This window comes from Nothoprocta perdicaria, unplaced genomic scaffold (genome assembly GCF_003342845.1).
Source record: "Nothoprocta perdicaria isolate Ctin4 unplaced genomic scaffold, notPer1 scaffold_30, whole genome shotgun sequence".
NCBI classification, from domain to species: Eukaryota; Metazoa; Chordata; class Aves; order Tinamiformes; family Tinamidae; genus Nothoprocta; species Nothoprocta perdicaria.
Genome location: NW_020455533.1, coordinates 1,762,381 through 1,777,220, shown reverse-complemented (window position 1 = coordinate 1,777,220; position 14,840 = coordinate 1,762,381). Strand labels below are relative to the sequence as shown.

Genomic DNA, 14,840 nt, shown 5'->3' with positions numbered 1-14,840 from the left:
TTTAAGTAGTCACCCAGATCAGTCACATTTTGCCTATTAAGCAGAATGAATACTTAATCAAAGATCACATACTGAGAGGAAAGATGCTCGGTCAGAGAAATCTGCCTGTGCCTGCTGTTGCATCTGCCTGGAGCTCTGGGCAGGATTTAGAGCACAGCACAATTTCTGTGCACCTGAACACTGAATGCTCTCTGCGTTTGCATCAGGTAGTAGTCAAAAAGCTTGCTAAAATCTTGCCAGAATGTGGCTTATATAAATGTAAGAGGAAAACAAATTTAATGAAATGTTGAAATATTTAAACAGGCAACCGTTTTTACACCACCTGATCTTTAAGAACAAAAATGAATCTTGGACCAGGATTTCTTTTCCTATAAATGCATGCTGCTTTATGAGTCTTGCTCCTGCTTTCTTTGCAGCTCTGTATTTTTCCCTGCTGTAAAGCCTGGGAGCACAACCTCGCTTCATTGGCACATCCCTCCCACGAAGGGCAAGGCAGTCCCGTTTGTTAGCTATTTCTCCGTGTTAATCCCATCTATTTCAGAAATAATCCCAGTTGCCACAGAGCTAGGTGCTGCGACGTGCCGCATTTGGGAATCAGCGTTCGTGGATAATCCTCCTTGCCGCAGGCCATCCATTTGGCACTGTGAGCTGCATCGTTTTGCCATCATCCTCTTCTGATGATGGCACTTATCCCTTCTGTCGTTTTAATGAGTTTTGGTTGGGCGATGAGGTTTTGGTCACAGTGGTGCTGGGTTTGCTGCCCTCCCGGTGGGCCGTGCCATGGCCCGGCCTCTGGCGTGTCGGACATTTTGTGTGGCGACACCACACCCTGGCCTCTGTCATGTCGGACATTTTGTGTGGCGACACCACAGCCTGGCCTCTGGCGTGTCAGACATTTTCTCTGGCAGCACTACGGCCCAGCCTTGTGCTGCAACCCTTTAGAAACAGCAGCCTGTTTAGAGCTGATCAGATTAACGTGACAAAATTAATAAAGTGCCTTAATACACAGGGAGAAGAGACTGAAGGGAATTGAAATTAGGGAGACAGAAGAACAAAGGCAGTTCTTAAGCGAACATTTTTAGCAGCAGCTTAACATTATAAAGATTAATAGGAATTAATTTACATATGTAATCCAATGTACAGAACACAATTCATACTGACTGCGGATTCTACAAACTGTACAGTGAAGGAACACCGGCCCCATCCATGGCAGCAGTTCCCTTGCCTTGCCTCATGATGGTGTGTGGCTGCACAACCCACGGCACGAGATGCGCAGAGATGCGGGCGACAGCTCAACAGGTAGTAACAGTCATATGCTGCTTGCAGGCACCGTCTGTGCCTGACTGACGCTTTGGACGGGTGCAAAGGCTTTAGCCTGTGGCACAGGTACCATGCTGGTCTCCTCAAGGGCTCTTCAGTGGCACCAGAGCACTGGAAACTCCCAAAGAGACATTTAGTATCTACAGAGATCTCATCTCAGCTGGGTGAAGGTTGCTGCCCCTTTTTGGAATTCCTCCGTATGTGATAACTTTTTGACTGTATTTATCGTTCTGTGGCACAGCGCAGTGTTTACAGATAAAAGTTTCTTTGAGTGAATTTCCTTCTGAATCATCAGAGCAAACAAGTCCATAAGACCAGAGGTCCCTTATCCTCAAACTGTGTCCAGCGCCGCTGTGGAGGTGTGATGCTATCGCACTCTGTGGCTAACCAGTGTAGGCTGGAATGGCTGTGGCCGCAGTTCTGATTTATTTGCATTATTTATCATCACAGATAATGACTGGAGATCTTGCAGTAACACGCTGACCTCAACCATAGTTCTGCTTTTGAACTGGAAATGCCTGAACTCCAACCAAAAATGGAATTCTGTCACCAGCTCGATCCAAGTGTGATCACCCTGTTAAGGGCACCCCGCCATTTGCAGCAAAGGTTTGAGATGAGTTTGCTTCCCTTCACTTCATTACGCAAATTATTTCTCTAAAAGCGGCTAAGGAGGATTGTGATCTATAATTAGAATAATACCCCCAGGATTACATTCACAAATGTAATTATATAATCATTCAGAACTAAATTGTGCTGTGAAACTACAGGCTCTTTCAAAGTGGTACTGGCATTTCTGGGCGTTGTTTGTGAGATTTGCCTGTGTAAAGCAGTTGCCCCGGGTCAATGACAAAGATTTTCAGTCCCAGCTGAGACCCCCGCCTTTCTCTGTCAAACTCCAAGACTAATCAAGATTGTTTTGCCGTTGTTTAAGTGTCTTCTGTAATTCAGAACCAGTTGGTGCCCGCAGCATTCAGTGCTGGTGTTCAGTATTAGTCAGTATTGGATGACGGCCATGTGGCGCGCACTGGTCTGTGCTGCAGAGGCTGGCGCAGCTGCAGCTGCCCCACTGCCGTGGCAGGGATGAGTTTAGGAGGTTGCTGGGCATCAGCAGTGAAACAACGCGTGAGTATCTCTGCTTAGCCCCAATCTCCCTTAGCATTGCAGTATGTTGCTACCCTGTAGTCCAGCGTGCAGCAGCACTGTTCATGCTTTGCAGCAAGGCTCATGCTAGTACCTTTTGGCTCCGTGTGACGGGGATGTGCAGAGTCCTCTCCTGATGCTTGAACCTGTGTGAGTGTAGACACAGGGCATAGAAGGATGTCAACACAAAACCATCCCACAATAAACTTGTGCAGTGATTTTGCTGTTCTTCTGACTAAGATTACGAAACATAAAAGTAGGAATGAAAGCAACTTTAATCAGTGATTTTCTTCTTAAGGTTTGCAAAGTCCTTGTTAGTATTGTTATGTTGACAGGATACAACATCTCATCATTTTTTACATCATTTTCCTTGCTTACAGTGTCCTGTGTCTTGCACACGCACACACAATACTGGAGAATTTGCTTAGCCTCGCGCATTGTACTGAAATCCAATAAAACACAGCACATTGCCCTGTTTTATTAGGAATTCATCTATCCTTTTAGATTGCAAAACTCCCAATTTGTTAGCCAATGGGCAATAGCTAGGTAAACTAATGAGCAACTGCAATATTTGCAACCCCAAAAAAGGTAAATATTTTACTGAGCTTTCCAATTATCTCTGGTAGGCTTGTACAGTTGTAATGAGCGCAGGGTAATCAGCATATCTCTGCCAGTGTATTATCAAGAGCCACTTAAAATTCTCCTGGCTCTCTGCAGTGTCCTGACGGATGGACCTACCTGGATAAATGAAGAGGTTGCACAGTTGTTCCTTCAAGGACTGTCATATTCTTCCTGCTGCTGTTTTTCTTTCTACCTGTGGTATTTTTTGTTGATGTGTTTATTGAGTACAAACTAAAGAGACCGTAATTTTGGAAGGCAAAGGTTCTGAGTAGCAGCGTGCTCTGGTCACTAGTAGACATCGTCCTCTCTCAGGGCAGTGTCTCCTGACACAAGGAGTCATTTGTGTTCAGGTGACATTTCATATTTCAAGCAGTACCCAAAAATTAAATACTGGGCTTGTACGATACTAAGCCACATGGAGTAGTGCAGTAGGCTCTGGGGAAGCCAGGGAGTGCGGCAGGGTGGCTCCTGCCTGGGAAGGCAGGATGCTTGGCTGTCAACCCTGCGTGCAGGAGCCTGCGGGCCTGGGGACACAGCCTGGAGCTGCGGGAATAACAAGCCCAAGTGTGTAGACTGGTAGGAAGAGCTAGAGCTCTTGTATCTTGCAGTTTACCTAACAAGTAGAGGAGACTAGCAAAGCGATGCAAGCAAGGTCATCTTGCCATTATGGATCTGGGGTAGCCCAGTAGTTCCAGATGCACGGAGATGAGGGTGCCTCATGGTTCCTGTTGGGCTCTTCCGCGCGCTCTCGGGGGGAAGGAGCTGCTGCTGCCGAGTGGGACCACAAGAAAGCCTTGTGCCCGCCTATAAAACCTTAGTTGCAACTGTGTGATACCTTCCCTCGTGGTTTATGATGGCATTAGGCTATCTAAAGGTTTATTATGTGCAGCTGGATGTACATTAGTCTATTTATTAGTCATCACAAGGTTGTTGACATTATTTCTACAGTGCTTTTACATTAAGAGCTTACTGAAAGGATAGATTTATGTTAGGGTACCGAAGTAATTTCCTGATATCAAGACAGCTTAGAAATACAGGGACCTAAGCTGTTGCTGTAATGAATTTTCAGCCTCTCACAGGGATATTTATCCAATCTGTTCTGTAAACAGAAATTAGTTCAGACTTGTGCAAACGCTCTAATTAAGTCTAACTGGATTAATGGCTGGACTCAGATGAAATGGGGCTTCTTCAACCCGAATAGGCTGACCAGGTCATTGGAGAAGACTTTAAATGCAGCCTGGTGGCTGTGGGCAAAGCGGGCAAGGGGAAGCAGCTTGCGGAGCTGCTGCGAGCACATGCACCTGGGCAGAGATCATCTCGGTGCACACAGCTCCTCTCCCCAACCTGCTCCTTGCACACAGTTGTTTCTTGGAAATGGAGCCAAACTGTTGGAGTTTCACAGCACCCTTTTTTCTGAGGAGGTAAATTTGTTGCCCCCGAAGCCCTTCAGGCTTTTAGGTTTTGATTTATGATGTGCTTGACTTTTGGGCCCTGCATGCGAACATGAGGGGTCGGAGTCTGTGGGGTTGGACATGTCCAGAGCAGCAGCTCCAGTGGACAGAGGCAGCGTGGCCCTGCTCCGGGGCTGCTGTGCTTTAAGCATGCGTGCTGCCTGGAAGCCCTGTCTGGGCCGGAGCCCTGAGTCTCAGCGCAGTTTTGCTAACTTTTCTGGTCATCTTCTGTATGCGGGTTGCAACTAATATGTCTGGGAGCCATGAGGAATTTCATCTACTCTCCTGACTACTTGGGGGAAAGACCTTCAAAACCTCCCAGGCTGTCCTTGAGATGAAAACATGTTCCCATATGCCAGTGACAAAGTTTAAAAAGATCTATAGCAACAGCACATGCTAGTTCACTCAGTCATTTAATGTCCGCAATGCTGAAGAGGTCATGCCAGGTTCCTCACTGGACTTCGGTTTCAGCTCCCCATGTTTTAGCTCCTTCCAATGTTTTCCTTTGTTGCAGTAATAATCCGGTTCCTATGTAGTGGCTTTCCACCTTAAAGATGGCAGGATAACTGAGCTCTGGGGTTGCACCTATCATTGAAGTGCAGCCCATGGCTTCACTCCAGGGAAGAGAGTAACTTGGCGTTACTAATTTTTATTTTCTTTGGAGTACAGCAGTAGCTAAGCCAGACACAGACAAAGGTGGCAGCACCCTGGGCTGGCCAGGGCCACAGTGAACATTGCGTTAGTGTTTCTTCTAGTGTTCTTATTTTTGAGAGTGAGGTCTTTCTGACAGAAGCAGGGACCGTACTGAGTCACAGCTCCTTATGGCATCCTCTATATAACTGGAAGAAAGAGGGATCTGTTGCTCTGCGTTTTATGTCAGCAGGTAGAGGAATTGTTTAACCCAAGCCAGAGGAATTGCAAGGTACTGCGCAAAATAGAGAACTAATTTTTCTGTCTTTTTATTAAAACTTCTGAAGAAGACCCTATGCATTTGTTTTTAAGCTCTGTATTGTATTAAAAACCACTGACACTTCAGGAAACAGTGTTCTGAAAACTGCAGGCTTTGAGATAAGCCTAACATTTCAGTTTTGCATTTGAATGTCTAGCACAGGTTTGGTCTGTGGCCTTCATTTCCAGTTAATTTGGTGGAAACTTTTAAAGACACTGTTCGTTATGTGCATTGTTATGTGAGCTGGGGATACAGAGGAGCCTCACAAGTCAGACCTCTTTTTTCAGACAGGTAGAAGGACATTTCTTAGCACTCTGTATTTACCTTTAGAAAGTGTAATCACTTGTGTTACTACTGTAAGAAAAATAGCAGTAAGCGCTTGCCAGTTTTTAATGAACTATGGAAAACTGCATCAGAAGATGGTGTCAGTGAGAAAAAAAAAACCACAGAGCAATCACTGGTGTCCATTCCTACAGAGATAGTGTCAGAAAAGCATAAATACCCGTTTCCATGGCCGAGTTGTAATTTGGTGAATCAGTTTTATGCATAGAAAGACTTTTTGGGGATTTTGCTCACAGGCATGTTTCTTTATGAAATGGAAAACAGAAAGAAATTTTGAATAGTCCCACAGGTATAGCCCAGAATGAAAATGTAAAAGCTGTAATAAAAAAGCTGAGGACCCTACTGCCAGCAAAGCAAGGTCTCTGAAGGGGAGCATGGTCAGGGAGAGGCCAGTGCTGCTGTAGTGGGGGAAGAAAAACTCTTCTACTTTGCTTCATTCCCAAAGTTGAGACAAGTTTTCCCTTGTTTTTAAACTTGTGCTTCCCAGAACATGGCAGTGGTTGTGACGCGGCTGGAGCTGCAGTGGATGGAGCTGCAGTGGGCTGTGAGCGCGGCAAAGCCAAGCATGGGGCTCACGAGGAGCCGCCTGTGGCTCCTGCCACCGAGGGCAGCTGCCAAATCCGTGCCGGCCCCCGCGTGCACCGTGCAGAGAGGCTCATGTGGCTTCCCGATCCCAGTTCGCTTCCTTCCCTCCTTCCTGCAAAAGTGGGGCCGCAGGGCGGCTTGGCCAAGGGCCGCGGTGTGTGGGCCCTTGGTGCGGTCGTGATTTAACACTATCATTCAGCAGATGTAAGCCGGGAAAGCCTTCAGCAAAGCTGTAAGGCTTAACCCAAAGCACTTTGAAACAAGATAAAAGCTTAAGCATTTCCTCATCTCACATTCGCACCTGAAGATACGTGTGTACTGACCTTTCATATTGCTAGGAGTGGTGTGTAGTGAAAATCCCACTGTAATTTAGCGCTACAGAGAGCTCAGTCTGACTCATCATTGCAAGAACATTTTGTCTGCCACTCACAGTGTGGAGTGGCTAAATGTATTATTTGTCTATAAATAAAAATACCAAATGAAAATTGTGTTTGAGTTGGGGAAAGCAGGCATGCTTGTTCTGCATGATTATTTTGTCCACAAAATTAAAAAAAATAAATGGGTAACCACGAAACTGCTTTCGGTTATCTAGGTCTCCTCCCCACCAGCTCCTGTTATTGTCCTCCTCACAGTGACACAAGGAGATAGCCTTGCTTTTCAAATACACCTTGAATGGGTTTGCTGTTATGGCAGTGTATTTTATGGCTCACTTCTGTACATCTTGGTCAAATTAGGACTAGCAAATCAGTCTGAAATTCTTTTTAAATATTTTCAAGTGCCCTGATGACATCTATATTTGTGCAGTTACTAAACTAAATTTGTGTCTGGCTTTGCTGAGAGCCAGAAGAACCCTCTGAAATTAGTCAGAAGCATTTAGAAGGGGACGAAATGGCCAATTCGCTAATTCAAACAGGAAGGAAAATGGAGATGATGGAGCATTTTGTAGGCAAGCCCAGGCAAGAGCTCAGCAAGCAGCTCTGCTGTCATTTACTTTCTATAGCCACAACTTTTATTTGGTCACTAAGTTAAATAACTTCTGGGAGCAGCTTCCATGATAATCTGTTCCCTGCAAGTCCTTGGCTTTTCTAGCAGGGGAAATATATTGGACTAGTCAGGTTGTCTTCTGCGATACCTGTCACTTTGAATTGTGTGACCTTTTAGCGAGCACCGAACCTCACCTGTCTAAGTCAATTTAATCGTGTGTCTTTGTAAGGCTTCGCGCTACCAGAGTCCTTTCAGCTGCGAAACTAATTGAAAAAAGTTGACAAATACTTCACCTAGGAGTAAGAAAACTTTGAGAAGAAGTGTATCAGCTTCTGCATGGACTTTCCTATATTGCTCAGCTATATTTTCTTTAGATACCTTTCACTGAAAATGTTCAGGCCTGAAGCATCTCTTTTTCGTCTTTGTATTCAGCTGGTTCTCAGAGACTAAGATCTGTGGAAAGTAATGAGATTAAATCTTTTTTCCTAATTGGACTGAGCCTCTGTACCCCATTTCCTTTGCAAGGGAAGCCTGAAAAGAGCCTCAGAATTCCTCTTGGCTTCTGAGTCTGTTTCCCGCTGCACCAACACGATGAGTTTCACCTCTCACTCAGGTGGCTCCTGCACAGGAATGTTTCCTGGGTGCACTGCACTCACTGTAAGAACTGCAAGAGCCTCCTCTTCGCCTGGTTTCACCTAATGCAACCATACTTTGTCCTCCTCTGCCAGATTGCAATTCTCAGGCATGTGCAATGCCTTGTTCTTGCCTCTATTGTGGATGCTATTGGAAAGAAAAAAATGTTCAGAGAACCCAGGTTCCCAGAAGGGGGAAAAAAATTCCCAATTTTTGAGCAACCTTTGCAGCCAACCCATTGATGCCCCTCACTGGCAACGTTTGGTTTGGTTTCTAGCAGTGCTGGTAAGTGGTCATCTTCCCTAACTTTTGGATATTCTGGTTCTGTTGCAGAAGAGCGGTGAGCTCTGTATTTGCAAGACGGGAGCACACAAATACAGCAGAGGAGGGCAGTGATGCATCACCTGACGGGGGCTCCCCTTCCAGCAAAGAGTGAGCAGGGCAAGTGGACTGAACGTAAGTAAAACAACCTGCATTTTTTGCCTTATCTATGCATGGAAGAAAGAGCCCAGAATCCTTATCTATGTGTGGAAGAAAAAGCCCTTGTTTTGTGGTGTATGGGCTCTCGGTGGGGTTCGTAGGAGCCGCCGGACTGGCGGGAGCGGAGCTGGGATGCGGCACTCACCGTTCGCTCCCTCCGGGCCACGTCTGTAACAGCTCAGCAAAGCTCCGGCGTCATTGACAGGAGAAGGTCTCCATTTGAGTTACTCTTGCTTTTCCTTTTAAAGTTTCTGATTAGAGCATAGTTGCCTACTCAGTGGCAGTCCTCAACAAAACTGCCATTTTCCACCTCCTGTATTTTTGGCTTTCTGATGCCAGCTTTTGTCAGAAGCGGTCAGAGGTTCTGTGCTTTGGGTATCAGTGCTACAGGAGCCGCTCCATTTTGCTACTTTGCGGCTCCAAACGTTGATCTGGTTTCACTTCAGCAGAAGATGTGTCCTTTGAGTTAAAATCCACTGATTCTAACAGGATGATATTGATAAATAGGATGAGATTATAATTTATCAAACGTATTCACCGGGCACAGGCTTTGCAGTAAATCACACGCAGGATCTGGGAGACAAAGACACTCTGGGCAGAGCCCCAGGCATTTGCACAGCCCTGCCCAAGGGCAAGTGTCCAAGCAAAAGGATGGGGAGTAATTTAGAAGGAACAGGGAGAGTCAGCGCTGGAGAAGGACTGTGGGAAGCTGTGGTGGTTTGTGCGCAGTTTCAGTGTAAGAACCTGTGTGGGTTTCAAACAGAGCACATTGAAAGTTTCTCTACCGAGACAACCAGATAGAAGGAGTAAAGAAGAGAAATAGTCTCTCAGAAGGGAGGGTTTCCAATCCTAATGGCTGTTAGGGTTTTATGTCAAGCAGTAGAGGGGGAAAAAAGAGTTCTCTTCTAGGAGATCTTTCCTTAAGGGATGTGATAGATGATTAAGGCACACAGGAAGCTACAATATTATATACAAGAGTGTTCTCCCTCTAAGGGTTCGCTGTAAAACAAATGTGCTGCTTTAAGGATAATGGCATGGTATTATTTATGTAGACAGTTCCAGCAGTTTCCAAAGAGAAGTGCTGTAAGGCCCATAAAGGCCTGCCTGCTTGCTTGCATGTTATTCGGCATTAATTTTAGTACAGAATAATTATGAAAGGAACATTTGGATTTATTATCTGTAAAGGCAATTTTAAATGAGGTTTGAATTCAATACAATAAATGCTGTTCCCTGAGCAGTGTGAACCCAAAATAGAGTAGTTGCCTTTCACGGATCAGCCAAGCTCTGCCTGGAGATTTTCATAATATTCACAATGTTCAGGAATTAGAAAACAGTAAATATTTGCAATAATGGTAATCAGCCACCGCTTCTGACAGCACCCACAGCGTGCTGGAAGAGGTGGAAACGAGTTCCTGAAGTCAGGGATGCCGCTGCTGCCAACTGAAGCCTAAGGATGCTTTAAAGGTCTTTTTGCAGAGGGAATGAGGCAGGAGAGCAAGGCGTTAAACACTAAGAGTCTGATTTAAAATGAGAGCCTGAGTTAACACTGCTCAGCACAATCATCACCTGGAGTGAAATTTCACCTAAAATTCCCATGCTGCCATTTTTCAGCTTCTGAAAGTAAATGGCTCAGGAGATGATAAAAGCTGTCTGTACTGCCGCAGACTTCAGCTTTTATTGGACTGTTTTTGATCTCACTGGCCTAAGCTCCGCCCCCGCTTCATTGGACAGCACTTAGAAGAAGTGTCCTTTTCCAGCTGCCCAAGCCAAGTCATTTATTTCACTCCTCAGAAAAGAAACGTGCCCTATGCCCTGCTCGCCTCGAGGCCTGACGCGCTGCAACGTGCACCAGGTGATCCAGGGGAGGCCACATCTGCCCACTCCGTGGGCTGGGCAGGGGGAGCCAGCAAACACCTGGCTATCTTCGCTTGCTGCAGCAGCATTTGCTGGCGCTTGCAAGTGAAACCCGTGGCACTAACAAAATAGCTGAACAGTTTCCTTCTTGTTTTGTGTTTTGAAGTAGCTGAAGAGAAGATGAAGTTTGGGAAGTAGGAATTGCATTGCTCACAGTACTCAAAGTGGACCTGGGCAGCTTGCTGGAGGGATGGTGAAGGCTGGTAGCTGGCAGCTTGCTGGGATGACCAGAGCTCAACAAGAGGAAAGCCTGGAGAGAAGGGTGAGGGAGAGCAGGGAGGAGGCACCACCACTTGTCACAGGCACCAGGTAGTGACCGGGAGAGACCAGCACTGGTCTCGAGGACGAGAACAACATTCATGGCACCGCGGAAGCAGCAGACTAGCTTTGCAAGCAGTGCAACTTGGTGCTGTGTTGGTGAAACTGGCTGGTTTGCACAAGCTGAGGATCTGTCCTCATGTAAAATGGGTGGGTGGTCCTGCCCAGCTGTAACACGTGCTCCAGCTCAGCCGCAGCGTGGACCTGGCACAGAAGTTCCAGGGTGGTATCCAGGCGCCAGCCTGTGCTCGAGGTCAGAATTAGATGATCATAATTTTCCCCTCTGGCTTTAAAACCTATTAACAGCTATTTTACGATGCTGATCATTCATCAGTGCACCACAGGCTGCAAGACCAGGACCACCATGATATACTTCAGAGTTAATTTATTTCCATTAGTTCATAGCTAAACTTAATTTAAAAGAAACTCTAAAAATTGAATTAGAAAGGAGGAAGCCTGGACACCTTCCAAGGTATAACTACTTTTAAAAACATAGAACTGGGAGCGCTGTGACAGTGCGAGGTCTTGGATGGAGGTATCTGACACTTGACTGTGGCACCAAGAGCAGCCTCTGGCAGGAGAGCCCCGTGCTCCACACACACGCTGAGCAAGGTTGACGTCTGTAGCCAAACAGAGATGTTGCTCAAGGGTTAAATGGTTTCTGGTGGAAATGAGAAAGGTGACTTGTCTGTAAGCAGGGTGAGAAGGGAGCATGCCTGGGGGTCGAGGAAAGGAGAGACTTTTGCTGGGTTATTTTTTTTCCTGTGTTTTACAGAATTGCTCTTTTTTTCTGTCTTGATCTTTTGACTTGTCATATCCCTGCTGCTAGATGGGGAAAAATGATCCTGGAGGAAGTACAGTGGTTGCTTCTCCAGAGCAGAGGTTCCTTTTCAAGCCTTGCTTTAGGAGAACATGAGCTTCCAGGAACCACTGGGCTGCAGCTCCAGGTTCACCTCGCAGCACATCCCACCAGTGGGTGGGCTCGCAGGAGACATGGAAGGTGTTTGGATGCTGTACCACTAGTAGCAATCGGCCTAAGAAACACCAGAGAAAAACAGACATTTTATCCAGGCAAGGATAAAGAAAAAACAAGGAGAAACATAGGGACAGCAAAAGCCTCTTGGAGCATAAGAACTGCAGAGAAAGCAGATCAGTTCCACTGGGTCTTGTCTCACTGAATAGATGTCCCCAGGTCACTGCGCGGGACTGAACTGCCTCGTTGCCCCAGATGAGTCTGCCCAGTGCAGAACAGAGGCTGTGGGGATGGCCACAGGGGCCCCGAGTTGATAACATCCCTTTGCCTCTGGCAAGAGAAGCAGCACCATTTTTAGTGAGTGGCTTTCCACGTAAGTGCCTCTGTTCCCGTGCTTTTTGGCACAGATCCACTAGCTAAATGGACTCCAACGCCAGCTGCATGACCCCTGCAAAACCCCAGCTAAATGCAAAGGTTTCCACTGGCTGACGCTCTGCTCCCTGCGCTGGGGCCTGCTCTGCCAGGGTCACTGGCACCAAGGTGGCCTCTCTGCGTCGTCCCCATGGCGAGCAGGTCGATCTCCAAATGCAGAGGCAGATTTCCTTGCCTTTCGTGGCATCTGGCATGCCACGTAACATTGTGTCCGTTTGGTAGTCCCTGTTTACTCTTTTGTATCATTCCAGTCCAGCACAAACTCTAAATATCTCCCCGTTACATGTGTGTGTTACTCCTTTAATATTTAAATTCAGATCCAACACTTGATTTACATACATGCAAATGGACTATTATGCCTTTAATTTTTAGCATGTATTGTGTGAGTGTTTATACTTTTTAGACACATGGTTATATTTGGTTGTTTTTTGAAGGAATGATCCTCTTGAAGAATTCCTCCCCACTGCTGAGCTTAACAACTGAGCATGAGACACAGACCCGCTTCAGGCAAGACTGTGGTGTTCCTGTGTACTGAGGTCTCTTGTGTGTTGAGAGTTGCATGGTCCGAACACGGTTACTGAACAGACCTGGTGTTTGCTGGCAGTTCTGATGTGTTTTTTCTTGTGAGTGATGAGCGGAATGTCGCAAAGGACAAAGATAAAATAGTCCTTAAGTATAACATACCCGTTTTAAGTCATCTTTCCTATTACCAAAAAGTAAAAACTTTCTTAAAAATGCTTCTGATACCATATAATTTATTCCACCTTCTCTGTAACAATAACAGGAGCTTAAAATTTTCTATAATTTTGTGTAAAATATCCCTGAGTAATTTGTATGCTGGGTTTCCCCTGGATACAATATGAAATAGCTGAGATATCTTATCATACTCTGCAAGCTGGCATTATAAGGCACTGTTGAAAATGCTGCCTCGCCTTTGAGTAGCAAACACTCAGCTAAGGAGCTAGTGAGTATCCCAGGTGTCGAAATGCAGCACATTTGCTCCTCGATATTATTACAAGTTTGAGAGACATAAATCTAGCCCTTGTGGCTCATATCATTTTAAAATGTCATAGGAGAAGAAAAAACAATTGAAAAAAGGGGGAAGGTGCAGTCTAGCTTGGAAGGCTTCAGAGCCCCCGTTCTTGCATAGAGGTGTTTTTAGCACCCTCCAGGTTAGAGCAGAGGGCCAACTTGCACCGTTTCCACTGCTGGCATGGGCTCTGTCAGAAAGCACAGTGCTAAAAAGGAGGCCCCTTCTTCACAAGCAACTACCTTTGATACGTAATGCCAGCCTGTTTTTAGTCATTCCACTTCATGTAAAACTTGATATTTTAATTGTGATTTCATTAAGGGAGATTGCACTTTCAGGTGTATCATGTTTTCCAACCATCCCAAGCCTCCCTTCCTCCTTTTTGTACAGTAAAATTTCACAGGGGCTGAATTTCATAAGGAGTCAGAAATAGTGTCTGTGTAGATTTAAAAAAAAAAAAAAAAGAAAAAAGAAAGAAAAAAGAAAAAAGAAAAAAAGAAAAAGTCATAAACATTTCCCAGTGGCTAAATGCATTGCTTGCTGATGATAAGGAAACACTTTCTTTTTCCTTTCTTTTTTTTTTTTTCTCTAGTAATTTACTGCTGTTTTTCATGACTTTGTAAATCTAAGCTTTATTTTTTCTCCCCACTTATGTTCATATCCAAAAACTGGTTGGTTAACATTGAGCTATTGTGAAATTAATTGCCCTGGGAAACACTGCATTTTTTTTTTGCCCGTCTCTGATGTTTGCGTTGGCACTGCGGGAGCGAAGAGAGGGGCAGGGAGGTTTCTGAATGTGGTAGCAGGGAAACTACTCCTTTCCTTCGCTGTTAAAGAGAGTGATTCCTTCGAGGTGGTGCAGGAATGTACTTGGACTTGAGCTGTGATTAACAGCACGAACCTGCACACTAGCAGCAGGTTCAGTGGCTTTGTGGACCTCCATGTATCTAAAAATGAGTGCTTTATAATCACATTCAGAGGAGTCTGAACCAGCTCTAAAGCAACAAAAGACCTTTATATCCTGAAAACTCAGAGCTTCGGGGAGTGTCTTATTTTTTCTGCGCTAATAGCAGGTGCTGCAGAAATGACCCTGAAGATACTACTCAAGCCCATGTAGATGCCAATTTGTGTGTTTGCGCGAAAGACGAGGCAAGAGGCGTGTGGATGCAAGAAGAAAGGGGAAACTAGATACTGCTCGGCTATTGTAGCCAGAAAATGAATTAGCATTGCAGTTTTCTGCCAAACCCAGAACATGCGTCTTGTTTTTAATTGTCCCCTGAATGGTGGATATACAACTAAATAGATATGATAAAAGGTTAGGGGGTTGCAGCTCCACACTGAAACACTGAAAGAGTCAGAACTAATTGTCCTGAGGCCATTGCATCTTAATCACACAAGAAGGACAAATACGGCAATTTTAGCATGGTAATTTAGACTTGATCGTGTCTCTTGTTGCTCAGGGACGTGTTGTCCTTTCACTGTCACATGGGGAATCAGATTTCTTCTTCACCTAAACATATTCGATCTCTGCATTCAAAAACTTACACCAGGGCTGAATACAATTCTGGTGAATTTCAAACTAGTTAAAAAATGTATCGATCTTATATGTTATAAGCCCCTGCCTCTCTTCTGAGGTCTGCTTTTGTCACATACTCTGGATCCAGGAAG

The 14,840-nt window shown here is 45.4% G+C and overlaps 1 long non-coding RNA gene across 1 annotated transcript in view; it reads left to right on the top strand.

Annotated features, from left to right (window-relative positions):
* The window catches only part of LOC112949867, a 111,172-nt gene that overhangs the window by 83,349 nt on the left and 12,983 nt on the right, over positions 1–14,840 (top strand). The window contains exon 3 of the long non-coding RNA XR_003249896.1: positions 8,359–8,481. This is a non-coding gene — a long non-coding RNA (uncharacterized LOC112949867). The remainder of the gene's footprint in view (positions 1–8,358; positions 8,482–14,840) is intronic.